Genomic DNA, 25,197 nt, shown 5'->3' on the forward strand with positions numbered 1-25,197 from the left:
ACAATTAAAAAACTTTACACTACTCTCTGTAATGCAGCTCGACCACCACTGCTCTCTCTCTTTTTCTTTTTCTTTAGTATTTTAGATTTGACTCAGATCTGTTTTGTTTTTTAAAGGTTAGATACTTTTCAGTACTAATAAATGTCTGATTGCTATTTCTACAAACTAGTCCGTATAAAACATGGATGTTGTCTCAGTGATCACACCCATTGGTTTCTTAAGAGGCATTATGAAGCCCAGCGATGTGAACAGCCATATTGGAAATGTCACTCCACCTAACTTTTGATCAATGTAGTAGAAACCGGCAAAGAGACCGAGGTGAGGCGGGCCTTGAGCCATCTGGCAAACAGCTACAATGTGCCCACCTGTCAGTCACGGCCCCTAATTATGCAAATCAATGACTCCATGGGACACTCGAGGAACTGCAGTTTGGTATTGGACAAAAGGTTTCTCTTGCTTGAAACACTGAAATTAAAGAATCTAAATATTTATATTTTTCACAAACATATCCAACTCTTATGAACTCTATCTGCATTCTTACAAATGATTGATATAACTCATAACACATACTTTCCTTAAGATAGTTGAGGAAAGACACTAATGTGTTTTGTTTGTGTTAATGCAAACTTTTCATGTAGCTCTCTGTTCATTCATGCATTAAGTGCTGTGTGCATGCATGTGTGTTTGTGTGCTAAAAGAGTGTTTGGGTTTCCTGCCTGCGGGCACAAGACCTCCCCTAAAGTGAACCACTATGCACCAGGCTGATTATTACTACAGGACTTGAAGCCAACCCATGCTGTGCTGCCATGGGGCCACATGAGGCCTTCTTTGACCAGGTCCAAACTGGATCAAAAATGCTTTTCAGAGACATCAGACTGAGGCTTTCCTCAGGGATCGTCTCTGGGAAATTTAATGAGTAACCCACGTAGTTAGTTCTATCCTTCTCAATAAGAGAAAGCAGTCTAATGAGTAAACCCTGGCTAGTCTGGCTGGCTCTGTAGTGTAAATGAGGTAAATAATTAACTGCCTTTAAATAGGCTAACTGCCCGGGCTAATGGCTCCTATCTCTTATCTCACTCCTGCACCAATCCCTCAGACCACCAAGGCTAAATTCCCCTCTTAGCGAGCGTGTGGAAAACATTTCAAGAGCAAACATTCAGCCTCACACAGCTCAGCATGCAGAGTCTGTAAAATACAGCATCCACATGACGTGCCATGTGAGTGCACAGATATACAGAGAGCATGAAATATTCAAATAGATATATATGGCAGAGCTGTAGCAGTGCCAGGGCTCTAAATCAAACAAGTCTCCATGATTACTTGAGACCAAAGAGTTCACACTCATTACGGGAAAAAAAAAAGTTGACAACTCACATTGCTCAAAGCCCGATTGATAATTTACACTTTAATTGTTTCATAAATCACTTTGTTTGTAATGAATAAATAAGTTATAAGGATGCAGAACATGTGAGGAGGTTTGTGAGTGCGGTTATAAAAACTGTTCTGCCATCCACGAGAAGCCCGACATAGAAAACATACAGCACGGCACACAGAGGATGGAAACGTTGCTTTGTACAGTATGTGGATAAATGAAACAGCTGAATCCAATACTCATTATTATTCTGACAATTGTGACGAATATGGCCTCTCTGATATTATCTAGAAGCATACTAAATGGTCCCTCATTAAGAGCTGCCACAAGTTATCAAATCAGGGAAATCACTGATTCCTCAATCATGAGAAAACTATTTTAAATCCCTCTAAGTCTTTACAGTCATTTTCAAGCAGAAAGCTTACAATTTGCAGGTCCAAGCTTCTTGAATGTAAAGATCATTTATGAATTTGACAAAAGAAGCGATTTGAAGAGTTCACTTTTGGCTCTAGGATGCTGTCGTAGGCTTTTATCACAGACGAAGGGTGCATTCACCCCTAGGCCGTTTGGTCCGTTTGAAAAGGAACTCTGGTGTCGCACAGTTTGTTTGGCTTGGTTCACATATCACGGAAAGTATCGTGGGTTACCCTGCAATACCCGACCCTAATCGACAGTTTAATCAATAGAAAAAATATTAAATTAAAAACACTTGTTGCAGCAATACTTGCACCAAAAGTGCTGAAGGTGAGACATAGCATTTAGTATCTGTTCATGCTGAGTTAAGGCTTCGATATACAAATCATAGGACGTTCATGGTTTGTATTTTAAAGCTGATAAAAGAAGAATCAAATGCATTTCCTCAGAGTGTTGACTCACAAGGAGAATCTCTGTCAAACACAAACTCAGACGATCTTCTGTGGTTAATTCCTACCCTCCCCTCACCCTATATGTTCAACACGCTGCATAAAATCAGCTCCCATCCTTTCATCTAGAGCAGCGGACTGAAAGAGGGTGTAATTCGGCCTTGAGGGTTAAGCTTCCCATGTTGCCGATCACATGAACCGTCTCCTGTCAGGAGGGATCAGATCCCACCTCGGGACCCTCAGGTCTTCTAGAGTCTCACTCCTCTCTCGTCTTTTCTCTTTGTGTCAAGGATAGACATCGCTGTCCATCGCTGTTCTTCTTCTCTTCTAAGAAATTCAAATCCGATGTGATAATGGTGTGTGCTCTGAGACAAACTAGGGCTGGGACTGAGGTTGTTCTTTTAATTTCATCGTATCCCTCGTAGCGTCTTTTTTTGGGAACAAAATAAAATGGCAGATTGGGCTGAATGAATGCAGGGTATTAAGTCTGATCTTCTCAATACTGTTGAAGGGATTCCCATGCCCACATGACCCTGAGGCCTATATCAAAGCTTCTAGGGGAGTATCCCAAGGCAATGCCAAAACCAGGCAGGAAGGCATCCAATTATTTTGCCTTATCTTCAACTAACAACAGAAGAGAAAAAGCGTGTGTAGCTTTCTACACTGTTATCTTGAAGGCCAGGTGAAACACATTCAGCAAGCTCTATAGCAGCATACAGGTGGCAGGAGGACTGATTAAAAAAGACTGGAGGACTCAGCTTCACAGGAAGAAGGAGACTTTGCCTCGAGTTTTATGCCAACCTTTTAGACCAAGGTCTGTGAGGGAAGCTAAAGGGGCAGGGCGCCTTGTGGCTGGGCTTGTTCTCATTAGACCAGGTCAGCTCGGCCTGAAGAAAACACAACGTTCTGTCACAAAAGTTCTTCCAAAAACAACAACAACAGAAATACCCTGAATCTGTGTGCAACGATGGAAAAGCTATGCCCTGCTCTGAGTAGTATCACTCCAAAGGTGTACGTGCATGTAATGTAAACAAGTTACAACAAGTAAACAGACAAATAACTACCACACAACTCTGACCTTGAAGATCTTTACGCTCCATGACTGAAATAGAACTATAGTAGGGCTTGCACACTTGCAGAAATCTCCTGAAATTTTCCGCTAAGCCAGAGTTTCTCATGCCAGACACCTAGTATTTTTTCCGCAGCAAGTCCGAGTGGGCTGATGTGAGAACGCCGCAAGATATTCTCTGGAGAATTCACCTCGAGCCAATAGGAGGAGGAGGTACGTTTCTATACTGTTACTGCTGCACGGCGCATAGAGTGTCTGCACGCGACCACTACGATCTCCATGCATGTAATTAAACGGCTGCATTACGTTTTCTGTTCCCCCTCCGGTCTCCAGCTGTGAGGAGCATATGTGAAGAGCCAGGTCGGGAGACTCTCCGGAGCGGTCCTCTTGAGAAGTAATCTAGATATTTTCAGGAGTGTACAGTGTATGTGAAAACGGCTGAATTCTTGCAGGCAAACATTCCTGCGTAGGACACAAGTGATAAAATGTACTGTTGCATATCAGCAGTGTCCCTGCTCCAGCGCGGTTGAACACACACAGTTAAAACGTTAAAATAACAACAGGCGTTATTATGCAGAGTCTGGCACCCCAGGAGTTTTCAGATGTGTGTGAATGTGTCTGGCTGTGTGTAAGTGTGAATGCCTAAAAGTGTTTTAACTGCACAGCTCATAAACACACAGCTCAGCACAACAGCTTGGAGTCATACACAGAGTGTTTTTATTATAACTGTGGGAGTTACAAAAACACGCCTCATGGAAGTCTGCAATGCCAAATCTTTTGATTTCACATGCACATTGTTTAAATGAGCGCAGTTTAGGGAATAGCAATTAATCACAATGTCCGTTATGCACTCCTGCTTATCATATGAACTGCCTGCTATGATTGCAAAGATAGTTTTTTTTAAGCTGTTGTTGTAGTTCTGGTCAAGTGGTGGCTAGAGAGTTGTGCCAAGTCTGTTAACCGTGCATCTACAAGTATGGGTGTGCATGAGTTTGAGGGGGATTAGGTGCAAAAAAAAAAAGAAACTGCTTTTAGTAGCAAAGCTTACTGTTCTTGGATAACAACATATTCAACGACTTGAAGCCTTTTGTAAGAAAAATAAGCCTTCTCAATATATTGTTCTCGCCTAACTGTGAAACAAATTTCCCCTCGGGGACAATAAAGTTGAAAGTTGAATGCCAGAAAAAGCCAATTTCAAAAATTAATGAAAAGTGTCTGATGTCAAATGGGTACAAAAAAAAAAAAAACGTGCTCTCGTCGAATACCTTAAAAGGGTGCTTCGATTTGCCGAATCGCGGGGTTGTGTGTTCATGTTAAATACAGTAAGTGGGATCTTTCCAGGAAGAATCAGGGGAGTTTTTGTTTTAGAAACTCAAGAAACACGTGCAGTCTGATAAGGAAATAAGGAATCCAATAATAACTCAAAGTCTGGATCATTTCTTAGTAAACTGTCTCTATGAAATACCAGTAAAATGTAATCATTCATAATCAAAGCCAACCTTTGCTTGGAGATGTAAACTGTAACATTTCAGTTTTAATCCTTTCTGGCAATACATCAATGCTTTTCAGCTGCCATTCTTTTCATATTTTTACAGTACATCCCATTCTTCAAGCAAAACACTGTAAATACTCTGAGTGGAGATTTCTTTCCAAGACTCACAATATTTTGCAAATATGTCGGCTCACCACATCCGTCAAACTGATTCAGATTTATCCTGGAATATTTCTCCAGTGTTTAAAATGTATGTTGTGTGTGTATGCATTATTAAAGCCATGCATCATTGTTGGATACACACACACACACACGCACACACACACACACACACACGCACAAGTCTCAACTCATCTCTTCTTGGATGTAGAAAAAACTCCATCTGAAGACCATATATAGCCCGGTCTAACTTTGCACCAAAGACAGAGAAATCATTGGCCATCACATGTAACAAAAAGAACGTGAGCTCCATTTTTTGCTTTGATTTCTTTTTTTTTTTTTTTTTTATTCCTTTGGGGAGGATGTATATATCCACGCATGGGTGTCAACTTGTAGCACATGTTGCCTTCATATTCTCCTCCGATGAATATTAAACCGGTCATCAACCTTGAAACACATCCTCTTTTGGCTCAAATCTTCAGTTTTGTGTGGAGGCTTGTCAACAGGCAAGGCAGGCAACTGCTTGGGGCCCCAGACCAGTAGGGGGCCCAACTGAGGACTGACACACTTTAAACCATATGTGGCTCAGAATGTGCAAACAATGACAGCAGAAAACCTCCCTAAGGGGGCCCCATCTGACAGTACTCAATGTTTTTCGCAGCTAAGGGTTCCAATATTCCTGTGAAGACTTAAATGTGTCACTTAAAGTTGCCGTTGGTGTCTGATTATCCTTTAACATAAAGGCGATAAATTCTAGTTGGAGGGGCCTCCAGGGAATTTTGCTTATTGCCCAAACAGACTCTAGAATCCTCACTGTAAGACGGATATGCAGTGACACAGCATGGCACTATCATGTGCAGCTTATGGAAATTAAAATCTCTAAGAAAACAGTCAAGAAATAAAGAACACCTTTGTTGCAAGATTAGAAACTCGCATGCCATCATGACATGTATATAGAATAATAAAAAGCTGCATGTATGGTTTGTTATATATATATACATACTGTATATATGTGTGTGTGTGTGTGTGTGTGTGTGTGTGTGTGTGTGTGTGTGTGTGTGTGTGTGTGTGTGTGTGTGATACATCCTGAGGAAGACCAGCCACTGATAAGACCTTGAGGCAGGGAAAAGTCTGTTTATACGTTATGAAACAGACGCCCACTGACCTGACCACAGCACACACCTCACTGCTCAAGTGGAAACGAGCTGAACTGTGGTGAGCGCTCGGTGTGCAAATGTGTGTGAGTAACGAAGAGATGAGGAGGAAGGGAGAGAGAGCCAAACAGTCTACAACAGTAAACAAAGTGGACAGCTGATTGAAATCCATACCATACAGCTTTTCTTTTTTGTATGTTTGCTAAATTCTAAGAGCATACAAAACTAATTTGTGCTGCATTGCATTGTCCGTCTTTAGTCAAGCATTTCTAAACATTCAGCTCTTTCTCTTCATGTATGTAGGAATATGCAAAACCCCCTTTCTTGGTTTGCAAGTAAAGCAGCTGGGACAAACAAAAAGAAAACAGAAGGTATAGACTGAATCGAGACAGAGACGCACCATTCCACTTTCAGCCACGTTCCTCATCCTGACTTGCTGCTTCTGCATTCTGACTTTTCCAGATGCTTCCCTTTGTGCTTCACTCCCTCCTATTTCTCTGGTTTGCCCTGTCATTTCAGATTCTCCTCGGAGTCACAGTCAAGACATTGCAACCCGAAAAAAACCACAACACTGTGTCTGTCGTTGACACAGAGTGGCTTGTTTTGAGGGGAAAGCATCTGCACTGTGGCTTATTCAGTGTGCAGAAGAACAGCTTTTGCTGCTTCTGCAAAATGTAAATAGTAGCTAAGCTTAAACTGTTGCATTTTACATCTAGGCACTTGAAGAATTTAGCTTTTTGGATCTAATTTGTGGCTCTAAATTCACTGCAGACTTATCTGTAAGTTAGCATTATAGCTTATTCTTACTTCCATTCTTTTTTATAACTTTTTCATTTGGGTCAATAAACCATAAAACAATTAAATCAATATGTATTCATTGTCCATTCAGTGCACTGGGTGTCGATTAAAATGTGCTTCAGCTGTCAGGAATGTAACCTCGGGTATACTTGCGTTTGCACGTCTCTATCAGGTGTGAAACTATGTATTCGATTCCCGAGCACTACGTGATCAGATTTCATTGATTTTTGAGGAGGCACACTCGGCAGCGGCCCTCGGCAGCAGTGGAACTCCAGCATTCGCTTCTTATTGACTGTCTCACTTCCTCAATGAGATCTGCTTTTATTTATCACCAATATGTCACTCTGACTATCTTATCTCAATATCGAGTCTTTTTTTTTTTTAAGGTTGTGATCTGGTTTGGAGGACTGAGACAAACTGCAGAGGGGAATGAAAAAAGAGAGAATGCACAAGCCTGAGAAGCAATAATTTTAAGGACAGGCAGAGATAGAGGAACTGAAACAAACACAGAGAGAGTTTTATCATTAAGTGTGGGGGAAGCATGGCTGAGCAATAACCTGATTGTGGCTTTGGTCTGCTCTCTCCCACAGACAGGCTCTTCCTGCAGGGCTGAACTCTGCTGACCTGTGGGGGCATGAGACTCCACAGACTACAGGCCGGCCTCTAATATCACTACTAATCACTGCAGCCAAACAAACCGCAGCTCGAAATCACAGAGGGAGTAGAGAAAAGTAGAGAGATGCTTTTATTACTCTGTTATTGTATCTATGTTTTACTGTGTCTGTAGCACAGAGTGTCTCATATTTCTCTCTTTGTTGTTTTATCTTGCTGTGTTTATTCCTGCCCATGAATCAACTCTGAAGCCTGTGAAGCTTTAACAATGACTGGAGCAGGCGGCCAATGTGTCTCAGCCTACAGACTATAACGTGACAGTTGCAATGTATGCGTGTAAACACAGGCTATGATATACACAGCTATGCATGTAAACACATGCTATGATATACACAGCTATGCATGTAAACACATGCTATGATATACAGCATCAATGGGAAGCAGTGACCCTGCAGTAGACATCTAAACAGTCTTGCTACAGACTTAATTCGAACATGAAATTTCTATACTTCAGAACACAAAGAAAACAAAGCTATAATGACCAATTAAAGCAACGATCATGTAGGAATTCAGTTTGGTACGCTTCATCGCCCACTGAAGGTCTCTAAATGTAACTGCACTGTCGTAAAGCCCACATAGTGATGTGAAACCTCTTAACGATCCTACAAAATGTTCCTTAAACACCTATCCAAGCACACCCCGAGGACACTGAATGCTGTTCTTGAACCGACTACATGCACAAATAAGCTCTCTTTTGAAATCTTCCATTCTGCAGTTTCAGAACGTGTTGAAGTTCCTACAAAAAAAAAAAAATCAATAAAACCAACGTACTACTGTTGAAATAAGACAGGCGTTCATGACAAATCGCAATCTGTTTAGCGTTAGAAACGCTCATCCAGCTTTTGGGATTGATTGACGCAGCGTATCCATGTTGAATTCACTGGTACCTAAGGGGTACTTGGCACTGGCCAATATTCAAGTGTAGGTTTTTGGAATTGATATGAGAAAGGCAACGGTGGAATTTGGACAACTCTTACCAAAAGAAGGCTGAATATAAAAGCAGATTTTGTGTCTATATTTAAATCGTCACGCCTTGATATGCACAGAAATTAGTGTTTTTGGGAAGGTAGGGAATCATTCTTATGACATGGTTCATAAAAGTGGTTGGCAGCAGTGTTTAAGCCTAAAGCCTCAAACTATAGGAATAAACTGTGCAAATTTTAGAAATAAGGAAATTCGACGACGGATAAAAATGGAAGAATGACACACAAAAAATCCCCCAAAAAAAGGTGGCAAATCCAAAGCTGCTGCATTGTCGATTGTTGTAGTGGATAGATGTTATTTCTGCTTTGGCATTTTTCAGCCTGTCGGTGCCTTTTGTACCGTATTGGGAGGATAAAGAAGTTCCACAAACAAAGTTAGGCTCAGTTTGGTCATGTTTCCTTCTGATTGTCTTTACATTTTTTTTCAGCTATCACCTTCAGGTCCATGTGAGCTCACTTTGTGCCACACTGTGAGGAGAGAGAGGAGAGCAGCACTGACCAGGAGGCTGCCTCGCCTCTCTCACCACAGACAATTTGTTGAGTCTGACGGGAAGCTACACGGGGTCGAGACCTTGTCTGAACAATTCCCAGGAATCTCTCCTTACGTAAGTGGAATGGGAGGGGTGAGTGATGCATTGTGGGTCAGAGGTGTTTTGATGCTAAAGGGGTTACAAACATATGGTTTGTCTTCACGCTCTTAAGAGGAATATATTTTATTCTACAACATTTGACAAAGTCGACAACAAAATGTTGAGGGTGGAAACGCCCCACGGGAATCCAGTCTGAGCCTTAATCAGTGAGTAAAGAGGCTTAAAGATGATGAGGACAAACATTATTCCATACTAACATAATACTCATCTCACAGCCTGCAATACTCCGACTCGAGACCACTGTTCACACAAAGCAGAGCCTTCTTTATCTGCCCTGAGGGAGTCCTTTCTGTGAGTGTGATGTCTTTCTGAGTTAAATAAGGAAAACTGCAAAGATAGCATGGACATAAATCTTTACAATTCAAACAAAAAGCTTCCAATTCAAATACAAAGCTGCAGCCACATGTTGGGAATGGCTTTGGGGATTTGCATAATTGATGATCACAATAGAAATAATTTCTTTGGGTAAATAAACTGTCTTTTGTGGGAATTTGTGCTTGGTCTGGATCCAGTTATGAGTAAACAAAGATTGTGGACTCAGGCGCTTCACTCCTACTCAGAGGAGAGAAGAGGAAAAATAGAGAGGAGAGATTTCCAGGAATAGGAGACAAAAATCAGAGCAAAGAAAAAAGGGATGTAGAAGGAGGCAACGCATGGTGACTCAGCTGGCTGGGCTCCTACCATGTACTTGGAGATCAAGGGTTCAAGTCTGGCTCTCAGCCCCCTTTTCTTGTGTCACACCCGCTCTCTTATCTCTCCTGACACTCTCCATGGTTCCCTATCTTAAAAAGCCGGCGTGTCAAACTAATCTGGGAGATGTAGTAGAACCAAAGGGAAGAGGTTTATTTATTGGCATTGTAGGGCAACAGCTGCCTACAGCTACGAAGGAGTCAGAACATTTCATTTTCTTCAGCCTCTTCCTCTCTCCACCTGTATTTCTTTCTCTCCTTACTTCGGTTATCTGTCTCGCCACATAAGGGAGCACACTAAATACAGCCAAGAGCTGCAGGCAGAAGGACGCCACTAAGAACATCGGTGGAACACACCGGACAGTCGAGATGAACAATGTCTGCTGGCTTCAGCGTGATAAACGTTGTGACAGAAGATGCTGATTGGCAGTTCTTTATGTGTGGGGATTTTCCAGTGCTGAAAATAGAGAAATGGATGAGACTGATGAAAAGAAAGAAAGGTGGACAATCCAGGAATGTCAAAAAGCTGAAATATAGAGAGAAAAAAAAGGACCACCAAAGGCTGTCCTTTGAGGAATTGGAGGAGACCAATATGGAGTTTATTTTGAGAACTTATTACCAATTCTGCTGCACTTCTCCATGTTAACATGTCCATAAAGTTAGAGAGTTTTAAAGAAAGGTATGTGATTGTCTATGACTGTATAAAGAATGGACAGTCCGAGAGCAGGAGAGAAGTGAAGCCGTAAGGTTTCCAGCTTTCCCTGACGACCGGTTGCAGTATAGGTTATAAACCCCGCCTCCTCCATGTTAGCAGATGGGACATGAGGTAAACTTTCAAATTAAAAATACAAATACATTTTTTGTCCAGTTAAGTTTAAATTAGTGATTCTATTTAAGAAAAAAATAGTTGATGTAACATGTAACATCATGACAGAAAGTTTTATTGACAAATGCTCCTGCAGCAGTCCAAACTGGATTACAAGATTAATAGGAGAAATGTAGAGAGAGCCCCATTCTCATTTAGTCCTTACAAAAGCAGTATCATCAAATCTTCAAAAGTAATAGCTGAACGGACAATAATGGGTATTTTTACTAAATCGGCCACTGTAATACGTCACAACACTGTTTAACAAGTGGACACAAAGTGAATTAAAACGCACTTTTACTCATTAATACACACTTGCAGTTAGAGAGATGTTAGCTCGTGAGCTCACTACAATTGTTTCTTATAATGGACAAAAGAAAAGAGAGAAAATACATTTACCTCAGCCTCTAACTTTTTGTACCTTGTCAGAGAATTTTTGACGGCAACAATTTCTTTAAATTAGCAAGAGAACTAATGTGGTTTCAATAACTAACAGGCAATATGACTTAGAATCAGTTAGGCTAATTCAAAAGAATCCATACATTGTTTGAATTTGGTTCCACATGTTCACTAACCCCTACTTATACCAAATGTAGCACACCAAAAGAAGCTATTAAAGGATAGTTGTATGGTCATACAAAGCCCCATTTATGATGCAAGTTCAGGGCGGGAATTTAGACCCTTGTCACGTCTTGCCTTCAATGTAAAGGTCACAGAGGCGTGTGATAGTGGGACCAAGTCGTCCCACCGCTGTGCTGGCATCAGAGGTAGAAAGACACACGTCACACTGTCGAGACGGGATCACGATTAAAAGGTGGAGCCGGTAGTGAGGAACAACACTCTGTGTGTATGTGCATGTCCAAAGTGTGTGAGTATCTGGAGCTCCTTCTGTTTGTTACATACTGAGCCTCTGGTTCTACATCAACGTCATAACTTAATGTGAAATTCACACATTAGGCACCGATGTAAAAATACAAAGACATGATGACGGCAGAGCTCCGTTACAGAGCTGTTGCAGTCTTGAACAGGCTTAAGACTCAAAGGAGGGTTATACACACATCATGTAGGTGCAGTGTGTGGGCTTGTATTCTTTATATTACAAGATGTCCTATGGAATTAATCCTCTTTGGGATGAAGCATGAACACAGGATAACAGAATAGCATTTATTTTTTTCCCATTTTGCCATTCTGCTAAAAATGCAGAGAGAGCGCATCACCACTATAGCCGAGCTCTTAGAAGTCTGTACATCACCACAACAGATTGCCACTTTCTAATGTGGTCATGCCTTTACTGATATGGGAGAGCAAGATGATGGGAAACACGAGTGGGCAGACAATTAGGACATTTTGAGCCAAGAGAGGAGGAGAATCGTGGGAATCACAAGGAGCTAGAAGAGGAGTGAAAGTGAAGAGAGGCCATAAAACCACGTACTAAAACTCAACAGGAAGACGGCAAGATGGGAATGAGGTGATGTTGATTGTTACACATGCTTTTAGTACACAGCCTGGGCTCATTTTGACCAAAGGGTTTTGAATTGTCGTCCCCTGATACTGCCAGCAGAGATAAATCAGTAGCTGGAGTGTCATTTTCTTTTTTTTTTTTAGATGATTCCAACGAGGTTTGTGAACACGATTTGTCTTTGTTTATTTTAAAGCGGGTGCTGCTTTCCAGGGCTTTTTTTTTGTTTTTCTGATCACGTCCCTGAAATCCCTGTAATTAACCAGAGTTTTTTAAAGTGCTTTTGATCTTGCGCTGTAAGCATTTTCAGAGGGGGTCCTGTTGTGCGGTCGCTCAGCCCTGCTGCAAAATGTAGCTACTTGATGTTCATGTTGACAGCGCTGTAGTTTGCTTTTTTTTGCCCCAGAGACACTGGGGAGCTGCTGAACACCCATCTGTCTGTCTGTCAGCTGCAGAGTGTTAGTGGGTGGATACAGTTTTCTCACACCAGACGCAAACACGTACATGAGAAACACAAATAGCACATGGAACTTATAATTACAGCAGCTTAAGGGCATAGAGAGTGTGCACCGATGAGAGAAACACACGTGTGTTCACAGATGTTCATGATCTAGGACATGCTGAACAGTGATGACATAATTTGCAGCCTCCCTATCGTCTCCTTTCACTGAAGCTGAATCCCAAAATCTCATCGACCCCAAATTTATCAAAAGATTATGTCTTCTGTGTGGGTACCTGCTTCTTTATAGCTAACCCCCCCCCCCCCAACTCGCCCCATTCTGTCTCTCACCGTCTGACAGAAGCCATCCATCACAGCAGGAACCACGGGGTGAGCGGGGGAATAAGTATAAGTAATTCCTACTAGAGAAGAAACCAAAGGCTTTATCCATTTTAAAAGACCCACAGTAGAAGAAAGGTATCGAGGAGGTGTCTAGAAACCTCCCAGCACTCCCAGTTTTTCTGCTGTCAAGGCAAATACTTCACAGCAGCCAGAAGTGTTTGAGACAGGGATTTGATGTTTGTGTGGCCATGACAATGCTGCGCTATCTCTGCCATGGAGGCTTGAAATGCATACAAAAACTACAAGGTTCAAAGGAATACCGACCGTTGCCAAATATGATTCTCATCCATAGTGGGTATAAGAAATGGACAACATGACAAACTAGGTTGTGAACTCTTTATTGAAGCTTTGAATTTGACGTTTCAGTCCTCAACATTTTTTTGTATATAGTCGTGCAGGAAAAAGGAAAAACGGTCTGCACACTGTTCGGCTCCCAATGGACACATTTATTTAATCAAGGCAATGCTTCGGTCTACAAGATCTTCCACGGCTGTAGATTGAAATGTTGCCCTGTTTGAATAGATGGCCCCATTGGGAGCTGAACAGTGTGCAGACCTTTTTCCTTTTTTCTGCAGTTAGTACATTTCTTCTTCAGCACCTGGATGTGCACACACTACAGTAGTTTCCTCTTTTTAATGTAATGTAGAAGTGAGCATGTTTGGGCGACAGGTTGGGTAAACGTTGTTACATTTCTAAGTTGAAACGCCGTCGCCATGAAGAAAGTACACCCTCTTCTATCAGCAAATGTACTCCAAATGAGCCTGGGATGAGATTCTAAATGGGAAACATGGTATTATTTACGAAAAGAACACCATGCAGCATTCAAGGAGCCCAAAGATAAGTGGTTGGGAACCCTAAAGTCAACACGAAAATATTTACTTAGGTCAGAATTCAAGTGATAGGGCTTCCTTTCCAATCTGGTTTCCTACAATCAAACTTTCATTGTAATCAGTGGAGTCGCCCCCTTCTGGCCATGCAGATTTAAGGCACTATAGACATTGGTTCCACTTATGAAACCAGAGGTTATCTCAACTCCTTGTTTAAGGTTTTTGGTTGTTGCAATATGCCACAGTATATACAGTATCTTACACCACGATGTATCTTATAGATGGCCGTACATGTATATGATTCTATATTTGTATTACATGGAAATGATTGCTGTGGGGATATTGAGATATTAAGCAATGAGGCCCATTGGGGTTGTGGCCTGCTGGTTTCAGATTTATGGATTGCTCACAATTTAACTTATCACAGAAACAGAAAGTCATGGGCAGTTCAACTTAAACATATCAGTTATCAGTTTCAGTAAAGGCTGCTGATCCTCTCAGTCTTACAATAACAAATGCTACATATGACTTTAAATGAAGCAGGATAGAGAAAGTAAATAGATATTTAACGACAAATGACAAAATTTCACATCATTTTGAAGTCCTTAATTATTCTTTGACATGACAGTTATATCTCCCTCCCTGAGGCAGATGTATTGTCCCAATTTACTCATCCGTAAACCACCATTTTTTAGCAGGGGGAATAAATAACCCAAGCCAAACCTTAAAACACAGACTATATTCATCATCTGAAAGCCATCCCTAGAAAACAAGGTTATTTGTGGATTTTGGCGTATTACCATCCAGACTGCACAGAGTAGCTTAATTTGTGCTTTCATTTTGAGCCAATTTATTTTCTGTTGCTGACACCTTTTCTAAATCAGTTCCTAATATTTCAAATAAAGCAGTGTCTATCTAAATCGAGTTTGCTTTCCGTACTGCCAGATTTGGAGACATTCATGTGCAGACTAAATCTGGGCCTGAACATTGTCTGTCATATTAAGTCAATTAAGGAGAATAGATGCGTCTCTCTGGGATTTCTTTTAAAAATCGTGAACCGATATCAGACAGGCAATATGTTTTTAGCTTGACATCCAGGTTAGTATTTGATGTAGGTGTAAACAAAACCTCCCTTCAACTTCACACGCGTTCCTTCCTAATGAGCAACAAAAGCTGTTTTAGTTCAGACTCTTTGCCAACTCTGCACCGCCCGGCTGCGGCTTTGAAGCACTACTTCTCCCCACCTCGTTAACCCGCTCCCACTTTTTTAATCAGCAGCCCGCTTCTGCTTTGCTGTAAGCCAAATCGAATATCTGGAAATAAAACATCTCAGTGTGTGTCATGTAGCGTGAAATGTGATAATGTCTGTAGGAGAGCTGTTTTTTTTTTTTGTTTTTTTTTCAGGGCAAAATTGATTTTCCACTCGGTTGCGGCTGTGTCATAATCCATCACTTTTGCATCTTGCTGAAGTGCGACGAGCAACGTGTTGGTCAGAGGGTTGTAGCTGCATTACCGAGGTATAGCATTACACGCACCTTGTAGTTTCTGATGTGGGACATTAAGCTTTAGGCGTGCGTAGGAAACTACTCGTATATCCCTGATCATTTGTCGTATAAAAGGATGTATTCTGTCACATGCTGATGCAATACCTCAATGCAGGTGATTCAGACTAAGGGTGATGACGGATGTGTAAAATGATTCTGTCATTATTGGTGAAAGCCCAGGAGGGAGGCAGGTGTTTGTGAGAGCCAGGAAGAATAACTATTAAACTCTGGGCTTCAGCCTGAAAGATTTGAAAGAACACAGACAAATCCGTTTTAGGATGGTTGAAGAAGTTATCAAAAAAAAAGAATTACAGAACTCAAAGAAATGTTTTTAACAAGGGCTTTAGCAACAACCCAAGGATTATATGTGGGTGTTGAATTTTGAATGAGATTTTTTGGAATTTGATATTTGTTAATCCCTGAGGGAAATTCTGGTTTTAAACTCTGTTATGGAGGGACACGCTTCTCACACACATCACAAACAGGACCTTGTGGACATGTGGAGAGATGTCAGAGTGAGGCTGCTACACACTGCTACGCAGGGAGTGCACCAGGGCGGTTAGGGGGTGCGGTGCCTCTGCTCAGGGACACCTCGGAAGTGTTTAGGAAGTGCCCTGGCGCCTCTCCATCTACCAGACCAATTTTCCACATCATGGTCCGCATCGGGACTTGATCTGGCGACCCTCCAGTTCCCGACCCGAGTCTCTACGGACTGAGCTGCTGCCGCCCCACTTTCCCACACTTGGGTGTACTCACATGTGAGGCAAAAGTCAAAAGTTGCAAACTCAACTAACTCACTCACTAAAATAAGTAAAGGAAACTGAGGAGAGCAAAACCTGCCCCAGGAGCTTGTGGTGAATTATTATCCCTGTACCACTGAGAGTGTGCTCACATACGGTGTGGCAGCTTGGCTCTCCAGAGAACGATTTTTTAGATACTGCAGAGAAAAATCATCGGGACACAACTACCTAACATGATCACCACATACACCTCTCGCTGCCGCCATCAACTGCACAGCATCTCGAGTGACCAATCACACGCCAGCTCATCACCTGTTTGAACTCTTGCCCTCAGGCAGAAGATACAGGTCCAGCAGAGCAATGAAGAACTGTTTTTCCCCCCAAGCAATCCGACTTCTTAACACTTAACAACCCACCCCCAGCCATCACCCTTCTACCCTTTCCTGCCCCCACCACCACCACCATATTTAAAAAAACTAAATGCATAAACATACAGCAGACAACTGAACTGATCTGACTTTGCACTTCCTGTAAGTACAGCATAGTACAGTAGCAGAGAGAACTCCCATGAGTCCCCTCCAGCCTCAACGTCATCTTCTATTATTGTTTTGATTGAGAGCCCCCCTGGCGGTGGAATCTGCATACTGTGCCTTTAATTGAAGCAATTTTTCAAGCAGTGAAAGGAAATTGTTTTAAAATGCCATCTTTGATGAGGGATGGGTAAACTTTGACAACTGCGACTGGAACAGCAGATGGGACTGACGTGAAAAGTTTAATCATTCACACTTTAGTCATGTGCTAACACTGACATATGACACAAGAGTTGTCATCTCTGGAAAACAAAACTAGAGCAGCAAATGAGGAACACTAAGCAGATGGTGAGTCTAATTCTGAACTTACTTCAGAGTTCTTAAAGACAGAATAAATGACAATTAAAAAATGAATATAATTGTAACTTCTCTATGGAGTCTTTTAAGTATAACTGTATCATACTGCTTTTAACTCATCGAAACGACTCTTAAGTAAAGGATTTCAAAAAAGGACAAAGAAAAATGCTGAATAGAACTATATTATCAATTATTTTTAGCGGGGTCACCAGCATTGCATATTTATAAACTATTCTGCATCCTCACTGCCAGTCATCTCTGTCACTATTCTTTCACTTCCTTAGCGCCCTTGGATTCACCTTCATTCTTTTTATAAAGCAGTGGAGTTTGTTGACCTCACATTTTCCAGCCTTGCTCTGGGTCTCAGCCCGAGCAGAGGTCTCCTCCATCAGGATAAATGAACACACCTGTCTGCAGGGCCTTTAAATGGGTCACACTCGGGGGGCCGAGGATGTGCTTGTGAGCTAATTTCTGCTAAAGAACGAAAAAAAATAAAAAAGGACGAAAAAGCAAGTTCACATTTTTCTTTTGTGGCAGTGGTCAACAGCAGAGGCTGTATAAATAATAGACGTAACAACCATGGGCTTGTGGACATTTTTAAAGCTTGAGTTCTGCATTTTGGCTATGCCGGTTTTTGAAGCCAAAAGTGACTATGTTTGGACAAGAAGGCGGTGCTTGAAAGTAGCTTCCAGTTGGCAAATGACAAGCTAACAAGATCACCTAGACCTACACCAAACAACCCAGAAACGTACATGAATGACTCATCATTACAGCTGCCATCTTCTCTGCCAGACAAGCCAACAAACATCCTGACTTCCCTTGCCCAGGTTTACACACGCAAATGTATTCAATGAACAAATAAGCCATGTGGTGAGTGCAAACTATGATATCTGCTGACTTCCGCTAAACCTCGGGGAAAGGTCGCGGTGGCAGCTGGCTGAGCAAGTTGCCTCAGACATCCCACTCCCCAGCGGCCGTTTTCTAGCTCCTCCTGGGGGGATCCCAAGGCGTTCCCAGGCCAGAAGGGATACATAATCCCTCCACGGCTTTCAGGGTCTACCCTGGGGTCTCCTCCCATGTTGGACATGCCTCGAAGACCTCCAAAGGCAGGCGACCAGAAGGCGTCCAAATCAGATGCCCGAACAGCCTCAACTGGCCCCTTTCGAGGCTGTACACGTTTTTTTACTCTGCTTTATAATTGGGCGTTTTAAAATTGGACCAAATGAGGATTGCCTCACTGTTATTGACAGTCTCTAGTGGCCATTCAAGGAACTGCAATTTTGGCTCTTGTGTCCTGTGTTGGCTTTATTTCTCAGCCCTGAGGTTGCTGCTTGTTCAACAGACACACACCGCACCACAAACACACACAAACGACATGAAAAATCTCTTCTGATCCAAAGCTTGCAGGCTCTTTCAACTCACTTACACTGCCGTCCAATACAATAGCATCTTGTCTCTGTCTGGATGTCTCTGTGCCTCGTGGTCCTTCTCTCTTTGATTTCTTTGCTTTTTTTTTTGTTTTTTGTCATGACTCCTTTTCTCCTCTGCTGTCCTGTTTAAAGTCACTGCCTTTCTCTCTGCTCACAACACCCACTTAATCCAATAATTGTTGTTTTACTCCTGACTAATTTGAAGGCTTGCTGCATTACAAATAAAACACGGTGCAGTTCAGCCACTGAGAGGTCCAATTTATTTGTGTCCAGTCCAACTAAGCTTCTGGCCAATTTATCTCCTGCTCACAGCAACAGGAAGAGATGTGGAAAGTATTGATCAGGGCTCTCTTTAACACAAGCAAATGAGACAGCTGGTGGAAGTTCACTCGAGCTGAACTACAGTATTAGCATCAAGAAGTTTAGAAGATGTCTGAAGTGCCCTTGAAAAAATGTCTTCTGCTGTGTTTGTTTGGTGTAAACAAGGAAGCTACAGAAGTGGAAAGCGGCTTTTAACGAGCTAAACAAAGCGCTGGAGTTTATTTGGCTCGATGTATCATTATTAAGTGCATTAATCTGAGCTTAATGCTAATTTAAGGCTCCGTAGAGGTCACAACAGTTCGGCATTAATTCCCCTTAAAACCCATCCGTGATCCCTGAGAAGATCACGTGTGAATTCCACTTTTTAATGGAGATGAAGACCCGAGTCATTAATTCCAAGGACGGCTTTGATTCTGCTGTAAACCAAAGAGAAAGACACACTGATAGCCGGACTGAGAGAGGAAGGAGGGAGTATTCCCTGAGCAGGGGGGGGAGATATCAAGTGAAATCCGTCTCCCACTCCTCTCCTTGCCGCCTCCCGTTCCTTCCTTCAAGGAGAAATAGGAGAGAGAGAGAGAGAGAGAGAGACAAGAAACGGGTTGACAAGGTCACTTTCCGTCTCTCGTTCTCTCCACACACAATCCCCAACCAACATATAAATGTTTATTCTCAGAGGACGTGTGGAAATATCTTTTCCGCTGATGATGGGAGTCCTGCTTAATTATTCACTGCAGTGGTCTTGTGACTCATCTCTGGGCAGCGGAGGATAGATACCCCATGAGGAAACTCAGGAAGAGCAACGTGGAGGATTTTTAAAAAATCCGTCATGTCAGTATCAAATCAAACGAGACGCCTCAGATAACGAGAGTGAGAGATACACTGTCTTGATTTATGCTGGGTGACATGTTTGACATCATTAAGATAGAAATGAGGACACTTTCTTGTGTCAGTGTGCAGCATGGTTTTGAGGTGTGTATTTTTCTTATATTGTGTTTCGCATTCAATCAGCAGGAAACATCCTCTTTCTCATGTTTAGCCCCTGGCATGTGATTCCGGATGAATATTGTATAATGCACTCAGAATAATGACCCAGTTGTCTTTCGTTCAGCTTTATGTTTGTATTGGTTTCTGATGTCTTCATGACGTTATTATTTCAGCCCTGCTAAGAACAGAAACAGCTCTAAATTGATTTACCCTCAGATGGGAAGCTCTGAGTTTCCGCTTCCAGAACAGCTGATTCAACTGAGGTCAACTCTGATTAGGTTCACTGCGTGCACCACAGCGATAAAGAGCCAACATTAATGGAGCCCTGATGCTACGATTCACCATGGCAACCGGTGACAAAAAAAGAGATCCTCGTACTTTAACGCTCTCGAAATATACGTCTTCATGCGGACATACGGCGAAAATATGAACAGCTTTTAATAAGGAGAAAAAAGTAACACTGCTGCAGCGGCAAAGGAGAGAGTGGTGCAGGAGAAAACAGCTGCTCGCGTCAGCGCGTAATGAAGTCTACTCATTTCATTTTCGATCACAGTTATAATAGCCTATTGCTAATCAAAACTGGTGGAATGGTTTTAAACCTAAAATATATTTTCACTAAAATGCAATCCAGCTTCAAACAGCTCAAAATGAAATATAATAACAAATTAAGCTCATGGTGGTATTTTAATCATATTTGACATGATAAACAAAGTCAAGCCTATAGGCCTGAACTACATTCATTCAGGGTCTTTTTGAATGTGCATTAGCAATATCCCCGACATAAAGCTGGTTTCACACACATATATCCTCTCACTTTTATCCGGTTTAGTTTACTACAAAAACCTCCTGAAGTACTGCTTGTTTCCTGCGGAGTAATGTAGCACCCTCGTCTCGAAGCTCCTCGACTAAAAGACATGCCATGTTCGACAAAATAGCTCCTTTTACAGGCTATAAAAGTCGACATAACACGATGCGGACTGAATGAAAGAATGAGGAAATGAAATGTCGTTTCTGGCTCTGAAAGAGGGCGGAGACAGGGGGAAACTCGGGGTGCTCCCGACCAGGTTAGGTTCAAAGACTCAGTTACCATAGTGACTGACTCAGAGCTAAAGTTACCTCCCTCTCTGGCACGCCCTTGAGTCACCCCTCTTTCTCGGGTTTGAGTGACCTCCCTTTCTGAAACGGAAAACCCGGTTTCCCTGAATTCAGGGTTAACAGACTCAGTGTTTGCACTCAACCTGATTACTGAAACGGGCCCCTGTTTGCACACACAACACACATGAATCACCGCACACTTATTGGATCATCCCATCACAGTGCACGTTCATTTCATGTGCAAGGTTGAAAAGTCATGCATGCAAAAATGGTGGCAGATGATGAATGTAAGAACGTGTGCACACTTTCAGATCCATTGCAAATCTATTTGTGTTTTTTTTTTTTTTTTTTTTCAGAACATATTAATAATGATGAAATAGCTTACGCTGCTGCTGCTGCTGCGGCGGCGGCAGCTTAACGACTTTAATAAATCTCAAAGTGTTCCTCTCACCGTAATTCTTTCTGCGTCTGAGGGAAAAGACAGAGAGGCCTACACACACCCGCCCCGCCTCCCTCACCTCAGCCGCACACACACATTCAGATCAGCCAGCCTCAAACACACAGAGGCAGGGAAGATAGAGAACAGACAGACGGAGAGAAAAGACAGCTCCTCCTGCATCGTTTTGTTTCCAAAGCTTCCCAAATTACCAGCTCCTTGAAATAGTTTTGCACTGCTCTCTGGTGAGATGAAATGGGTGTATTCAGGTTCAAAGTGGGAAAGAATGAAAAGTGATGCCGACACACACACACACACACACACACACACACACACACACACACACACACACACACACACACACACACACACACACACAGAGTCTTTGTGTCTCTGTCACAAACACACACATTTTGTTACACTGAGCTAAAACAACAAAAAAAAACAATTGCACAAATACACACAGGCTAAAATAGCTTTCTGCTTTGTCACCGTGAGATTTGTCAGATTATTTTGTACTATCATGTGAAACTAAATCACTGCTATAAATACAGCATAATGATAAATCATCTTACGTCTGCAGAATCATAAGAGGGAATCCTGCAATGCTGGCTGTAACAAAACAAAGCAGGAGGTCCTTTGATCTAGCTTCCTGAAAGGATGTTAGATGTGTCGCCAATTGTCATCCTCTCAGTTGTTTGGAGAGAAAAAATGTATATATGGGTAGATGAGTTTGAATATGTAAACCCAGTATGTCCAAGATGTTTTAATAGACATTTTCCCTTCACTTCACTTCAGCTGCAGTTTGAGGTTCCCCATGAGCCTTGTAGCATGTCGGGGCCAGCAGGGTAACTGCAGCTAACGGCACTTCTGCTTTGGCTTCTAAATTCAGCTCCGGGTTAGAATAAAAAAGAGCACTAAGAGGGGGTTTTGTAAGACTCTGTTGAAGAATGCTGCAGTCACATTAGGACACGGGCACTGGGTCAGTCAACTGCACATTCATGCACACGACGGGTAGAAAATCGAAATGGGAAGAAAATGGTATGGTTTGGCCTGGAGGGAGCTCATTTAAAAACACAGACTTTGTTTGGGCAGCAGAGAGGAGTCTAAAACAAGAGGCTGACCGGCTGAGTAGAGGCAGACACAACGCTTTGAGGCAGTTCAGATGACTATATGAAAAAACAAAAAGATGAAGGAGTTATGTAAGGAGGAACATTTCATGGTTTGCTATCTTTGCATTGACTTCAACAAAGAGCTAAAAAAGACACATTGCTGAGGTGGGATGAATAACAAAAGAGGGTAACAGGTTCATGATGCAGCTGTGATAACCAAAACTCTAAATGAAGATTGTACTTGTGCAAAGAGAGGGCAGTTTTTCTAAATATGAATTTCAGAGTCCTGGCAGCCAAGGAGAAAACTGGAGAAGTCATATTTCTTTCCAAGAAGAGGCAGTTGGTGAACGCACTAAAAAGGGAAAAAAAAAAAGAACTGGCCATGTCCATGAAAACTTGGCTGTGTTGCGGCATCTCTCTGTACTGGCTCGGCGCGTTTTGTTCATGCAAATGCCTCCTGATTTAAATGTCATTTGCTCAAAGATCTAAACTATTCAAATGAGCATAAAAAATAATAATCCCTGAAGATAATTCTTGCATGAATTTGACAGGACTTCCAGTTTTGTGTAGGTGCAGGAGAAAATGTGAAAGTTGGTTAAGAGAAATCTGTAGAAAACTTGATGTTAGGATAGATTTTGCAGAACATGTATGTTTTTGTCTACAATGTCGACAGCCTAAGATACAAAGTGAGTGCTGCCACAGCCACCACAATGGATTACTGCTATGTTAATGGGCAGTTTATTTTGTTACTTGGGTCTGTATTCATACTTACAGATTGTAATTGTTTTCGAGCTGTTGTATTTGAAACCTAAAGTTTGACATTTTGGACTCAGCCAACTTTCAAGTGAACTAGTCACAAAGTCATGGATACCTAGGGCCCTGTAACTTTCATAAATGGAAAATAATGGGAGATAATTGCAATATTTGATTATACATTGCTATCAGGTGTTAATGAAGAACATATAGAATATTGAAGGCCTCCCAGACACAAATCATAGATCATAGTCATGCATTTAAAGAAAATGTTGGTATATTGGTCAGTCAAAAAAACCTTATGGAGAGCTGGACTGATTAAAAACACTAATCAATAAAAGTCAATGAGTGATCAGGGGAGGTGGGCAACGTAACGACTCATAAGCTGTGGGTCTGTACTTCACAACTTTCCCCGTAGGTTGAGAGCTCCTAGTAAGAGTGCAAACTTCACAAAGTGAAAACAGATGGTACTAAAAGAGCTACACACCTTCATAGAAACTGCCCGTTGCGGACTTTGCTGAACACAATGGAAAGTCACGTGCAGGAAGACAGTTTCAACCTTTTTTTCTCTTGGGGAGACCCCAACACAGACTGCGTTTTATACATCGGTGCGACTTATTCCGACTTATATATACAGGTAACTTGTTGACATTCTCCTCTGAGAGTCGTTGCCCCTGTAAATGTGGTTAGAAGTCTCCTAAATCATACAGGCCAACTAATAACTCCTCAGAAAAACGAGTTAAGATGAAACATTTTACTGATGGAGAAAGTCCAAAGAGCGCAAAAAACTAAACGGAAGAAAGTTAGAAAGACGGGTGACGACGGAGGTGTTGAGGGAGGAAATGAGTACTGAAGTGGAAAATGAGATGATTAGGTACTGCATGTAAAATAATCTTGTTACGTTTAAAACGATGAAAAACTAAGTGGAGTTAAGAGCTAATATTCCAAATTAAGGGGAGTGTTTTGTGTCAATTCTTTCCACTTTAGGTGAATAATGGCCATTGAAGGAACAGCAGTGTACAGTGCATACACTTGAAGATAGAGAGAGAGCTTTACTTATTTCCTCGTTCAGTACTCTCCTGCTGAGATGTAACCACAGGAGAGTATTTCGGATGGTTTTCTGTTTGTGAGAGAGCGTACTCTAAGGTCATGAACATATGCTACATTGAAGAGGAACCACAAACAGGAAACTGGCAGAAAGATGGATTCTGGGAGCCGGTCACCTCAGTGGGATTCCCCTGTCTGTGTGTCTCTACCTCTGTGAAATAAAGACATGTTTGTTTCCTGCCTGTTTTATTTCAGCTCCTGGACAGAGTGCAAATGAGCCTCGTCTCTGCTTCATGCATCGGCTCTCTTTTTTAGCCGTCTGCTCCTCTCTCTGTGAAAACTGTGGCCAAAAACACTGAGACAACTTCATGCTGTTTATCTCTCGCTCCCGTTTGCTACTGGACTTCTGACCAAGGGGGAGACATGGATTGGCTGTCAACCTGCCAGAGTTGTAAAAGCCACTTTGAACTTACAGCTTTGCAAGCTCGTAAAAAAATAAAAATAAGGGGGGGGGGGCTTTCAGAGAGCCGAGTGCTTCTTCTGGACCTTCATACTTGTCAAGACGAAGAGAAATAAGTGAAGGAGACAGATGAGTCAGCAAAGACTGACTCTCCAAACAATCCAATAAAAAGTTAATAAATGAATAAAAGGATGAAAACTTGAAATATCCCCCGTTTCCATTTGAGACAGAAATAGCAAATACCAGCTCACAGTGTGACGACATCAATCAACTTTTAATCAAGCTGCACAGCGAGGAATTAATTGATTATTCATTGAGCTTATAAAATGTCCATCACTGATAAGTGTCTATTACTGCTCCTGATAGCCCACAGTGAGGTTTTCCAATTATTTTCTTCAACCGTAAATAAAATGGTATTACATTTGCATCAGTATGAAATGATGAGAAGTGAGCAAATCTTAAAGATTGAGGAGTCTTACTGAAAATGTTAAACTT

The 25,197-nt window shown here is 41.9% G+C and overlaps 1 protein-coding gene across 1 annotated transcript in view; it reads right to left on the reverse strand.

Annotated features, from left to right (window-relative positions):
* The window catches only part of kank4 (KN motif and ankyrin repeat domains 4), an 89,351-nt gene that overhangs the window by 42,046 nt on the left and 22,108 nt on the right, over positions 1-25,197 (reverse strand). The gene's annotated exons all lie outside the window — the stretch shown is intronic.

This window comes from Labrus bergylta, chromosome 6, assembly GCF_963930695.1.
Source record: "Labrus bergylta chromosome 6, fLabBer1.1, whole genome shotgun sequence".
NCBI lineage: Eukaryota > Metazoa > Chordata > Actinopteri > Labriformes > Labridae > Labrus > Labrus bergylta.